A 13,670-nucleotide genomic window follows, 5' to 3' on the forward strand; every position below is an offset into this window, starting at 1 on the left:
TTATTTTTATTAAATTTTTTAAATAATTTTTTAAATTTTTAAATACACCAAACATATATATACTTAAAAAGTATAATATCTGTAAAAAAAATCTTTAAAAAATTTATTAAATATTGAAAATACAAAAAAAAAAATGAGAATTCAATACTTTTTTTATATTTTTGTATATTTATTGATTTTTTATAAATATTTTACTTTTTAGATATATCTAAATAAGATACATCTAAAAAAGTAAAAAAAAAATTCTTAGAATTTTAAAATATTTACTAAAAATTAAAAAAAAACACAAAAAATAAAAACTCAATTTCTAAAAAATTGAATTCTAAAAATTGAAACCAAACACACTGATGCCATTCACCTGGTTTTAAAAAATTGAAATAATTTTTTAAAAAATTTAGTTTTTTATTTTTTATTTTTTGTATTTAGGTTTCGTTTGTTCTGACGTAAAATATCTTATATAAAAAAATTCTTGTAAATTGATTTTACACAGAAAAAAAAAATTGTTTTTTGTTTTTGTTTTTTTGGAAACAAAAATATTTTATTGCCCAAAAGATAAATTTTGATTCAATAAAATATCATTTATAACTTTTTAGTGAGTTAAGATATTTATTTGAAAAAATAAAAATGTGTCGAAAAGGTAGTGAGTGAGAGTCAACTTTGTAAAAATTGATTTACAGAAATTTTAAAAGTAAGTCATTTTTTAAAAAAATAATGCAAAACTATTTACCTTAAAAAATGTTTTACTTGCTTTTTGTTCAACCAAACAACAAAAGTAAAATATATTTTATAAAAATAAACGAGAAATTTTAATATTTTAAGAAATATTTTTATTTTTTAGATGCACCTAACCTAAATACACTTAAAAAATATTTTAAAAATTCAGTACATTTTCATATTCTTGTATATTTATTGAATTTTTTAAATATTTTTCATAATTAGTTTACATTTTAGGTAGATCTAAGTTACATACATTTAGAAAGTAAAAAAAATTACTTAAAATATTTTTAAAAATCTACTTAAAAAAAAACCTCAATTTTCAAAAAATTAATCAAAATCAAAAAATTAATTATTTTTTGCCCCTAGGCAATGCGATAAGATTCTCACCATAATATTTATTGGTTAAAATAATAAGATTTAGTACCTTTTATTGTGTTTTTTTGAATAACTTAACAGTTATCAAGTAATAAATGATATAGAATAATATTCCAAAATCATCAAATAATCCCTTCTTTTACAGGCCTGTTTTGGATATCATTTATGTTTGTACATTTTTCAAATTCCCACCCTATTGTAATTGCTTAAAAAAAAAATCCACTTATGTTTAAAATCTTATGAGGCCTAAGAATAATATAAAATCACTTTTCCGAAATTATAACTTCATTTAAAAAACAACAATGCTTCATACTCCAAAAAAACACAACCCTCACTTACCTATAATTGGTCCACCCAAAAAAAAAAAAAAAAAAAAAAACATGTTTGATCCACATCATTTTAAGAGTGTCTAATTTTGGGGGTCCCAAGCATTTTTGTTTAAAAAATTTCTAACAACCTGCAATAAGGCTTTTCAAAAAATAATATTGCCAAACCTTGTGCTAAGCCCTCGTTTAGAAAGTTAACTATTTTAACAGGTTATTTAAATTTTTGACTCTTTTAGTAAGTTTAAATTTTTATATTTGAAAAGATAGTTGAATTTTTTAATAGTTGGAGGTGATATTTGTAAGAGAAAAAATAAAATGATTATAAATTTGATGTGATATTTTATCTTATTAATTATTTTAATTTATTTTATTTTTTTTATAAATTTTAACTATAAAAAAATAAAAAACAATAAAACAAAACAAAAAGGCCTAGCTCAGCTCTTTGATCTGGTTGGCTGGGTTTGAGATATCCAGCACGCAAAAAACATTAGTTTGGATGTACCAAAATAGCACTTATACCATTAAAGCGACATTAGTTAAAAATGACATTTTGACACTAAAATATGTAAAATTATAACTTTAACATTGTCATTTTATATAATAGATTGAACATGATGTTGTAATTCTTGGTTAACGACTTTGTAAGAAATTTCATTTTTGTAGTAAACAAACTTATTTTTGTTTATAAATAAGATTTGTTTTGAGCGTATTGATTTCATGTTCCTGTAGAGAAAATAGGGAATTGAAAACTATGTCATGATTAATAAGGGTAGTCTAAATACCTTCATTTGTGACAATAAAAGGTGCAATCATGGTTAGAAAAGGAGTTCCTAAGATAATTAATTGAGACATGTTTTAACTAATAAGAATTCAGTATTAAGACATACACCTTGGTTGTAAATTTGTGCATGAGATATTTTATAATTAATTTCCATTGAGCCACCATTAGCAATGTTAAGAGATTGATCAATTTTCTCAAAATATTTGAAAGGTACAAGACCTTCTCGGATACAATTGAGATCAGTACCAAAGTCAACTAGCGCCATTGTGGTTAGGATGAAATCATAAATTACCACTTTAATTTCAATCTACCATTTTTGAAATGTGATGCTATTAAGGAGTAAATTGACAGAATCATTAACAAGTGGTTTTTTGTCAAGTAGTTTATTGGATGATTCTTGCAAATGTGGTTCATAAGAGAATGCCGTATCAGCCAGGAAATCATATGTATCGGCGGGATTCTCTTCTAGGGCTAAAACTCTAAATTGGAGATTTTGAATATCAATCTTAAGAGTACGAATTTCATTTTGTAAATCTTGAATTGTGGGTGTGTTTAATGGGGTAGGAACTTTGTTGACTCGATCAAAGACATCTTTGAAATCATATGTATCTGTGTGTGCTGTTTTCTGACCACACTACCAAACAGGTACTCAGCTGGAGAACACTGGCAGAATAGATTGCATCTAAACGACCTGTCACAGAAAAATGAGACTCCGGTGGAGGTTTGTCCACCCGAGGGCACTCCGATGATCAAGTCAGTACTCAGTTATCTCCCAAAGATAGCAAATAGTGTTTTAACTCACTAGCCAGGAAAACAAAAAGCGTACCTTAGACCCACGAGGGTGCTTTCTTTTATAGCTTGCACTAACCTGGTCCTCGTAGAAACCTATCTTCAATGGACTCTGGCTCAATGCCTATCTTGGACTCCCAGTTAGATAGAGATAAACTCTCTAAGAGTTTTATCTTTATCCAGGCTGAGGTCCTCCCTCATTCTAGGACTCTTATCCCTTATCCGTTCATCTCAGATTCCGGTATCTTCGCAGGTAACCTCGGCCTATCCGAAATCACCTCGACACCAAGACCAGGACACGTGGCACCTCGGCTGGCACTTCGGTGCCACCTTGGCCACGTGTTGTTATTCAAAAAATATGCCCCCACAACTGCCCCCTAGGTTCTATTGCCTTGGCATCTTTGAGGTGATGGAACCTATATCATTTGGCCATATAACACGTCAGCTAAGCTTGCTCTATCCTTCATTACCGAGGTTTTCTCACATCGGCTCCATATGACCCAGACTTCAGTGTGTCTTGTCAATGCCTTAGAACCAAAAGCCAAGTTTTTCAAGTTCTTTAACCGAGATCGTTCCCATGGCCGAGGTATTTGCTTCATTAAATCAAGAACTCCAAGAGTTTCTACACGCGTATGAGCTATCATGCACAGTAACTTAACCGTTTTTTGCCACGCGTCTCTTCCTTATTAAACCGTATCTGACACGCGCCATCAGGTCGCGTCGCTTCTGTACGCGCCGCCTGACAGACACGTCGTCCTAGGCTCACTAATTGCAATTTTGCTGCCTTTCCGTGTTTTGATCAAAAACACCTCTCTCTCTCTCTCTCCGTCTTTTCACCTTTGCATCTTCGTCTTTTCCCAAGCTTTCTCTCTCTAACACTTATCTCCCAAATCCTCAATTGTTTTAAGCTCTCAAGTTCTGCAACCTACTCCGTTCATCCCTTTCAGTGGAGCATTCTCCGCTCCGTTCCACTCACCATTGTCATCTGACTTCGGCGAATCTCACTTCGCACCATTTTTTTTGGTAAGTTATTGTTTTTTCCCTCTTTTCAGTTTTTTAACTTACTTCGAACTCTGTTACACTTGTACACTGTTTTTGTGAATGCATTCAAGTTCTTGAATTTTTCATCTATGTTTTTTAATTTCATCATATTTGTTTGCTATTCTGCTTCTGCGCCATCTTTTTCTGGGTACTCGTTTGGTTCACACACTTGCTATCTTGCTACTGTTCTTGGCTTGTTGCTCTTTTGCACACACTTTTGTACAATCGTTCTTGACTTGTGCATTCTGGGTTCTGAATCACATTCCTTTTCTGCTTTCTTTTTGTCTTATTTTCCAAATTCTTTCTCCTAATTTTTGTTTCAATAGTTCTAGGTTTGGTATTTGCCTTAGAACTTACAAACTTTAGGGAAACTGTAACAATCTCCCATTGATCTTTGAAAATCCCTTACCCCCATTTCTGTTTTGGGTTTAGCTGAGGTCCCTCAAACCCATACAAATCACTTTCTTCTAAATTCCCACCTTGCCCCTCTTAGCTGACATCATGGGTATGTTTAGGTGGAGGGTAGACACCCTGGAGAAGCTTGAATACTTTAGGCAAGAATTCTCCATCCTTGCGGACATTCATCTTAGGCTGGCTGGGGAGGAGGACTCCATCATGCCCAAAGACAATTCCATGCCCTTCCCAGTGGTAGCCTTTATTGAGTGTAGGCTTAGGTTCCCCATTGACATCCTCTTCCGCCAAGTCCTTCACTACTATAAGCTTAACCCGATGCAATTAGCCATTAACTCTTACAGAGTCATCAACGGCATCATTGCCCTAGCTAGCCAAGAAAACACTAGGATAACCCTAGCCGATATCCAATACTGTTATACAATGTGTGGCCTGAAGTCAGAAAAGGGCTACATCTATTACCTTAAGCCGAGATCCACAGAATACAAACTCATCACCGACCTCCCAGACTCCAACAAGGGTGCTAGAGACGATTATTTCATCGTCTTGGGCAACTGAGAGTTCCCACCAGATGATGACCTTCACCTCAACCCCTTAAGCCGAACAGTGTTCAGGGAAGGAAATGGTAAAAGCCACGTGTTACTTTACTTGCTTTCAAGTCTTTTACTATTTTGATACTTTTGTATGTTCTAATGTCTGTTTCTTACTTGCAGTCCTTTCTCTGCCTCCCAAAGACTTTCGCAAGACATTCTTCTCCAGCAAAGACTTCAAGAGGCTGTTGGACTTGCCTGTTAATCAACGCAAGGCTCCTCTGCTCCTGAACTACATCCGACCTATAAATCCACATTGCCCAATGTCCCTAAGAAGAGCAAGTCTCCACCCTCAACAACAACTCCCCCAACTACTTCATCACCAAGGCCTGACCAAGCCTCAACATCCGACCCAGCAGAACAAAGATCAACTTCTGCTCCACAACTGATTCCACCTTCTCAGCGTCAACACCGACGTCGAGCTTCACTTCTTGCCCCCCGCAGGTAAAACTCGTAGCCGAGGACGCCGAAGTACTTAGGCGTCAGCTTACGACCCAGCCAACCCACCAACTGCACTTCCAGCGATCCACTTCGGCACTAAAGTCACTGTCGCCGTTGCCGCCGACGAGATGGGTCGCAAAAAGGCTGTCGCTGATGACCTTCTAGCCGACATCCCCAATGTTGTCACAGTCCAATCTTCACCTTCACACTCCCAGTCCAAACTGAAACCAAAGAGGTTGAAAAAGGCCCAAGCAAAGGCAACGATAACTCAGATCGACTCTGAGGATACCTTGCCAATTTCAAAAATGGCCGAGGCAGAAAAAAGTTCCTCCGCTGCCGAAAAGAGGCCCGCCGAGGCTAACCCCTCCGAATCCACTAAGTCAAAGAAGCCGAGGTTGGACTCAGTAGCCACATCAGGTTCTCTTAAGGCGAAGTTTGGCATGTCTGAAAAAAGATAAAAAGTCAAAAAGTTATTTAAAAAGTTAAAAAGTTATCACTATTCACCAAAAAAAAATTAAAAAATTAATTTTACACACAAAATTACAACTCATCAATCTGACCCATTCAGATCTATGCTGCGTTTTTTTAAGAAAAATTGCATAGTTGGGGTGCAATTTTAACACACTGTTGTTCGGCACGTGGGGGCCCATCACGGGTACCATTTTGATAATCTAAACCGTTCAATATGTAAAACTCGTCGAGTACTATATGTCTGTAAAAAAATTATATTGATCGGATATCGATAACTACACGATCAAATCAGTTTTGTATAAAAAATAAATGGTGTTATAATTAACGGTTGAAAAAAAAATCTAATCAGATAGCTATCGATATTCGATCAACGTAATTTTTTATAGGCATATAGTACTCGACGAGTTCTGCACATTGAACGGTTTAGATTATCAAAACGGGACCCGTGATGGCCCCCCACGAGCCAAACAGCACTGTCCAGTGCAATGTCCAAAAAGTAGACAATTACTTCTTAGCATCTATTCAACCTGCGTAGATAGGACAGCCGTACAACTCACACTCCTAATCTTTTCCTACACACTAATTTATATAATTTTTTAATACACATTTTCTTATAAAAAGTCAAAAAGTTAACCCAAACAACCATATATTTTTTCCTCAACTTTTTAGTCCAAAAAGTCAAAAAGTTCACTTATTTAGGACACCCCAAACAACCCCTAAATCTGATGACTCCTGGGCCCCATCTATCACGATTAAGGATAAGCCAGTCAGAGCCAGTGACAGCGCCTCTGATATTGAGGTCGGCGTCGCCCTCTCCATTACGCTGCTCCTTCCCAATGACCTCAACCGTATGGCCGAGGTCAACGAATATGAAAATTTTGCTTTGATGGTGCAACATTCTGTACTGGTAAATCCCTAATACTTGGTTGTCCTCATTCTTTGTCTTTAAACCTTAAGTTTACTAACTTTCTTCATTTCAATTTTTCTAGGCGATCCAACATGCCCATTCCTTTGCGATGCAGGCCGAGGAAATAAAGAAGGAGTTAGTCCGCAAGACCAAGGAAACTGCTGGCTTGCTTAAATTGTTAAACAACGGCGAGGCCAAGATGAGATCCTTGATAGATCAGGCAAAAGCAGCCAAGCAAGCTCAAAACGAGGCCGAAAAAGGGCGGGGCTGCAGAGGCTATTGCTGAGGTCCTCAAGGCCGAGAAAAAAGAGGCCAAAGCAAAAACAATCGAAGCCCAAGTCGAGCTCCGGGAGACCTTGGCCACAAAAGTCACTGAGATCAAAGCGACGGACGAGAAGGCCTATGCCGAGAGGGCAGCCGACGTCCGTAAAGACTACAAAAAACAAGTCAGAGAGGCATGCAACAAGGGTTACATCCTTGGTTGGATAGTCACTCTGAAGGAGTTGGCTATTCCCGAGGACTCTCTTCTCAAAGATGCAGGTCGACTTGTGCTGTCATTCCGTCCCGCTTCAAGCCAATTTGAGGCTAAGGCTGGGAGGAAAGAAGAAGAATGAGAGAAAGTTGATGACAAAGAGGCCGAGGTGGCTGATGCTAAAGTTCCTACACGGGCCAAGTCCCCAACTTTGAATGAGCAAATCCTAGACTTGGCTCAGGATGAGAAGAACGAGGTCTCAAAAGATACCTCCCCCAAGAAGACAACAGCCGAGGTGCCAATCACCGAGAAGAGATTCGATCAGACTCTACAAGAGATCGACGCTGAGCTCGAGGCTGAAAAGGTTGCCGAGAAGATTTCCCAATTGTCTTCTAGGCCCGAGACACAGCCTGCCACCGACGCTGAGTAGTCTAATTATGAGCTTTTTCTTTGTACCTAGTACTTTTCTGAACAATGTTTTTAGTTTTCATATTTGGCCGGCGTGCCACTTTTGTAATCTGAACAAGTAGTCCTTCTTGTAGGCCGAATTGCCCTTTTACTTTTTTTGAATGCAAGGATAACTTCTTCTTTCAAGTGTTTGTATGTTTTACTGTTTCCATACTTGAAATATTTTGCATGTCTTCAGTTTTATTATTTTAGCTGTACAGTCTCCTCGGATTAAAATACCTCGGGCATAACTTCCAACTTGTTTATTTCGGCCTTGCCTTCACAGTTAAAAACATTGTAAAAATACTTTCACAAGTGTTTATCTAAAACTTGCCACTTTACTTATTGTCTTCTACCAAGACTTCAGTCTTCCATATTTTCCAAGTTTTGGCAACGTAGTAATCTCGGCAACTATGTAGATACTTCTTTCAACATAACCTCGGTTTAACTTCAACTTGTAAATTTTTTGAAAATTTTAACAAGTGTTAAGCCAACTTTAACTTGTGAATTAAGCCAACTTTAGCTTGTGAATTCCAACTCCCAAGCATCATTCTCCAGCTCTCTGCCTCCTAATGTGAACTTAAGTTCCACTTAGGTTCTCATCAAGCATGTGGCTATGACCTTTTTGCCGAAGTTATATTCAAAAAGAGACTAGCCGAGGTTCTCAACCTGGGTTCCTCTGTTAATCTTACTCAAATGCACGTAGTTTCAATCTGTGTTTGACTCTGCCGATATGGCAAGTCCAGGTTAATTCAACTTAGTTCAATTCCATTATATGCAAGTGCAATTCAACTCTGTCATGTAATGAGTCTAAGTTACTCGTCATATTTCTCTTAGAAACATCGCCAACTTAGTTCAACTCTATTATATGCAAGTATAATTCAACTCTGTCATATAATAAGTCTAAGTTACTCGTCATGTTTCTCTTAGAAACATCACCAACTTAGTTCAACTCTATTATATACAAGTATAATTCAACTCTGCCATATAATAAGTCTAAGTTACTCGTCATGTTTCACTTAGAAACATCGCCAAGTGATTGGTCAGTCGTATTACACAAGTTTGAAATTAAAAATCGAGCTAAAATTTTATTATTACTTCGGCTAATAATACAAAACTTTAAAAAACAAAAAATCTAATGATAGAAAAACTTCAGGTTGCAAGTATTCTAGGGTCTTGGCATCTTTTTGCCTTCACTGTCTTCAAGTAGATATGTCCCATTGCCCAGGACCGAGATGATTCTATAAGGTCCCTCCCAATTTGGCCCAAGCTTTCCCTCTTTGGGATCCTTCTTGTTGCCGACGACCTTTCTCAGGACGAGGTCCCCGACTTGAAACTCTCGTGGGTTGACCTTCTTATTGTAAGCCCTAGCAAGCTGTTGCTGGTATGCCCATAGCTGAATTGCTGCTTTCTCCCTTTTTTCTTCTAACAGATCCAGGTCTTGGGCCAAGAATGCCTCATTGGTCCCATTTTCTACTCCCTGGGTTCTGATACCTAGGATGCCGACCTCTAGTGGAATAACTGCTTCTGTGCTATAAGCCATAGCAAATGGGGACTCCCCAGTTGATCTTCTCGGCGTAGTCCGATATGCCTAAAGTACATTGGGCAACTCATCCACCCACTTTTCCTTTGCTGCTTCCAGCCCCTTCTTAATCCCATCCAAGATAGTTTTGTTGGATGCTTCTACTTGTCCATTGCTTTGAGGGAAGCTTGGAGTGGAATAGTAGTTCTTGATTTTGTACTTTGCACAGAAGCTCTTGATTAGCTTTCTGTCAAACTGTGTACCATTGACTGCTATTATCGCCCTTGGGATCCCAAACCTGGTGATGATGTTTTTCCATATGAAGTTCTTTACATCAATGTCCCGAATCTTTGCAAGGGGTTCAACTTCTACTCACTTGGTGAAGTAATCTGTTGCCACTAGCAGGAACTTTCTTTGTCCAGTCGCTTGAGGCAGTTGTCTAACAAGATCCATGCCCCATTAGGTAAATGGCCAAGGGTTGGACACTGGGTTCAAATCCGATGCTGGTTGGGGTATCAAAGGCGCAAACCTCTAACACTTTTCACACTTTCTGACATAAGCTTCAATATCTTTCTGCATATAGGGCCACCAGTACCCCTGAATAATGGCCCTATGAGCAAGTGACCTGCTCCTAGAGTGGCTTCCACATACTTCTTCGTGTATTTCATATATGAAGTCTTCAACTTGTGAAGGATGTACACACCTCAAAAGGGGACCAGTAATAGATCTTTTGTAGAGACGTCCTTCTGCTGTCAGACTGAATCTTGCCGACTTCAGTCTGATCTTGTGTGCTTCTTTATAATCATCTGGCAATTTTCCATCTCTAAGGAATACTATCATCGCATCCATCCAACTTGGTCCCATCTCCACACACATTGCCTCACACTCTGTGTTCAGTGGTTCTACACTTGGACTTGACAAACACTCAACCATTGTTGTCCTTGCCTCTCCTGGTATCATTGCACTAGCCAGGTTGCCCAAGGCATCAGCATGGCTGTTGTCATCTCGACTAACTTGCTGTAGTCGGCAACTTTGGAATAAGGCTACGAGTCTGCCCAACTCTTTTACATAAGCCATCATCCTTTCATCTCGGGGCTGCGTATTTGCTTGTGGCCTGGTTGACGATAAGCTGGGAGTCACAGAAGACCATCACCTCGTCGGCTTCCATTGCTATTGCCAACTTTAATCCTGCGATCAGTGCTTCATTTCCGCATATTTGAAACTAGGACAAAAAGTAGTCATGGCCTTGAGATAGACTCGGTAACAAATTATGATGTTAAAAGATGGAGAACCCATTTTGTATCGTTTTTGTTTGAATATTAAGAGTGAGGGTTTTAAGGATGGTAGGATCTATTAAAGAAACTTCAAAATTTGGAAAACATTCAAAATAAATTGGACCATGAGCAAGACTAGATTTAATAATGCCTAAAAAGGAATCATCATAGTCACGGTGGTGCATATCTTGAAGGGTGCATATAACAGATTTATTCAAATGGAGGCGGGTCATAGGTTTGACACCAACTTGGATAAGACCTAAATGAAGGAAATTGAACTTCTTTTGAAATTTAAGAATTGTATCTCGATCGAGTAATTGGAAATTTTGGTTATCTTGGGTTACAGATAATATTTGTTCAACTGTTTTGATTTTGTAAGTCTGTTTGAGTTCAAATTTTTTATCATAAAGACAGCCAATATCTTTGGTAGGTAATTTCCAATTTTGCAGACGTTCTTTAATCTTTTCTATTTCTAAATCACTTTGGTTAATAATAATTGGTTTTGTTGAGGAACCGTCACCAGAAATTAGATTAGAGAATGATTCTAATATTCTTGCCATTATAACTGTAGCGGTCAACAGGGGGTTTTGCCTAAGCTCTAACGATCAACGATGGCCTCCTACCTAAAGACCAAACGGCTTACAAACTTTTGCGACTTGAGTGCTACGCCGGTTATAAGGTAAGAAATAAAACTAATCTTAATTTTACTTTTTTTTTTTTAATACCAAATTAATCTAAAAACTAACTTGGCTCTGATACCAAATAGGTTCCAAAGATTACAAACTAAGTGAGTGATGTAGTTTACACACAGATTACAAAATGTAATTGTTTTTAGAGACGTTTCAGACAAGCATCTTCAGCTTTTATTTTTCTTTTAATTGTCGCAATTCTTTGACAATAATTAATAATTGATCGACCAGATGCAAGGGATAATAATAATCTTAAATTAGTTAATTCTTCTTCTAAATCAGAAATATATTGAATACTGTTATTAATTTCTTGAAGCAAATTAGAAATTAAAAATATAACAAAACAAGCAATACTTATATTAAAATACGAAATCTGAATAAAGAAAACGTACAATAGGTCACAATCCTGGTAGCAGATTGGACATAACATCCACTAAATACAGTTACACTCTTGATACACTCGAAATACACTCAAATTTTCTCACACAATTTCTCATACTATATTACAATAAGCTTTTGATATTTAGGAAAGCCTACCTCCTCTGAAGTGTGGCTGGCTTTATATAGATGAAGGAGTCTAGAATTGAAATGAATTGACATCTGAAGGAATCTGCTTTTTGCTTTATGGCTTTATCCTTTTGTTTTGTTTGATTGCCTTTGCTTTGTCGGTGGAGAAAGCATTTTGCTTTGACGGTGGAGAGAGCATTATTGATCGTTTGTTTCTTTTGAATTATCTTCTAGCATGCATGTGATGGAACCGTCATTTGTTTATCTTTATAAGGTGGCTTGTAATTGTGATTGTCAGTGAAGTCTTTGGATGTTGAGGGAATCATTGTCCTGAGAGTCACATGGTTCACAGATTATTAAGGCCGATACCCTAACACGTATCAGAATAATCATCATCAAGATTTTGGGTAGGAATTTTTGGAGAGGATTTGGTGGAGGTAGTGAGGGAAGATATTTTTGGTGATGAAACTAGAGGTTGTTTGGATTTTGTGAGAATTGGAGAGAGAGATTCTAATACAAGATCATCATCTAAGTCGGAAAGAGACTCTGCATCGGCCATAAGGATCATTTCATTTTGATGGCTTTTTCGTATTTGTGTTCAAATTTGGAACTAGAAATTGAGGGATACTTTTCCTTTAATTTTTGCTTTGATTCTGCCTTAAAGGCATTATAATCAAAAGATTTATTTCATTTTGGATTGGAAGGCATTACTGATGGAGCTGTATTGATGGCAACCTTCTTTTTACAATCTTTATATAATGAAATTAATTTATTAGGAAATTGATTGGGTGGAATTTTATAATTTTTCCACCATTTTGTTGCAATTTGGTGGGAAAGATATTGAGTGTTGCCAAGTACTCAAATAGTATATTGCCAAGCCATAAACCATGAAAATTTGAAATCTATTATAAAATATAAAAATTCTAGGTAAGGAGGGATGGTCTCCTTCTGATAAATATCATAAGACTCTTTGAGGGGTTCTGGCAAAGCTTCAAATTGTAGACCAAATTGAGTCCACCATGGCTCGAACCAAGTGGGAATTGATTTTGTTAAAATATCAAAATTGGGTCCAAACGGATCTACCATGAGTGTTGGAAGAACCGATTTTGGAAGTAAAAGATATGGTACCAAGCTTGTTGGTAATCATAATAATTATATTGGTTTGGTTTGATATTTGGATCGAAAAATTTGCGAAAAATTGTCAGATGTCCCCATTCCCTGAGAGAAATTATTTTGAGTATGTGGAGTTTGGAATATTGGAGAAGGAATTTGTCGTCTCTGGAATAAAAATGTTCCACAGTGATAGAATGGGTTTCTTCAAGAATTTTTTCATAGCAAATTCTAGAGTGTTGGCCAGAATGTTGAGGATAATGCCAGTTGTTTGGAAAATAATGGGATATGATGGTTTCTGGCTTAGTGTTTGGGTTTTTGAGGAAAAATGTGGAATGGTCAACAGCAATAGGGAGTGATGGGATAAGCAACATCATAGATATAATAGCCATGATCAGTTGATGTATGGGATAAATTGAGTCCTCCTTTGGAGAAAGTAGCTTGTGAGGGGTTATTTAGTCTATAAGTCATCCAGTAAAAATATGTTTGAATGCGGATTCTTCATTTGCGATAATGATTGAAAATATGGTGATATTTAAATTGCTTTTAATGGGGGCTGAACTCCTGATTGGGCAGTGTCTGGAGATCCCTGTAAAAATTCACAAGTAAGAAAATCAGGCAAGGAATTTGATTCACCTCGTATTTATTCAATTTTGAAATAAAAAACACATAAAATTGCTTGCCAACGAGCAAAGGTTTGTCTAGAAACAATATTCTTGACATCCTTTTCTAAAACCTCTCTGGCACCTTTACAATAGATACGTAATAAAAATTCTTGATTTAATAAATCAGATTCAAAT

Source organism: Camellia sinensis, chromosome 8 (assembly GCF_055761805.1).
Source record: "Camellia sinensis isolate YWXY chromosome 8, ASM5576180v1, whole genome shotgun sequence".
NCBI classification, from domain to species: Eukaryota; Viridiplantae; Streptophyta; class Magnoliopsida; order Ericales; family Theaceae; genus Camellia; species Camellia sinensis.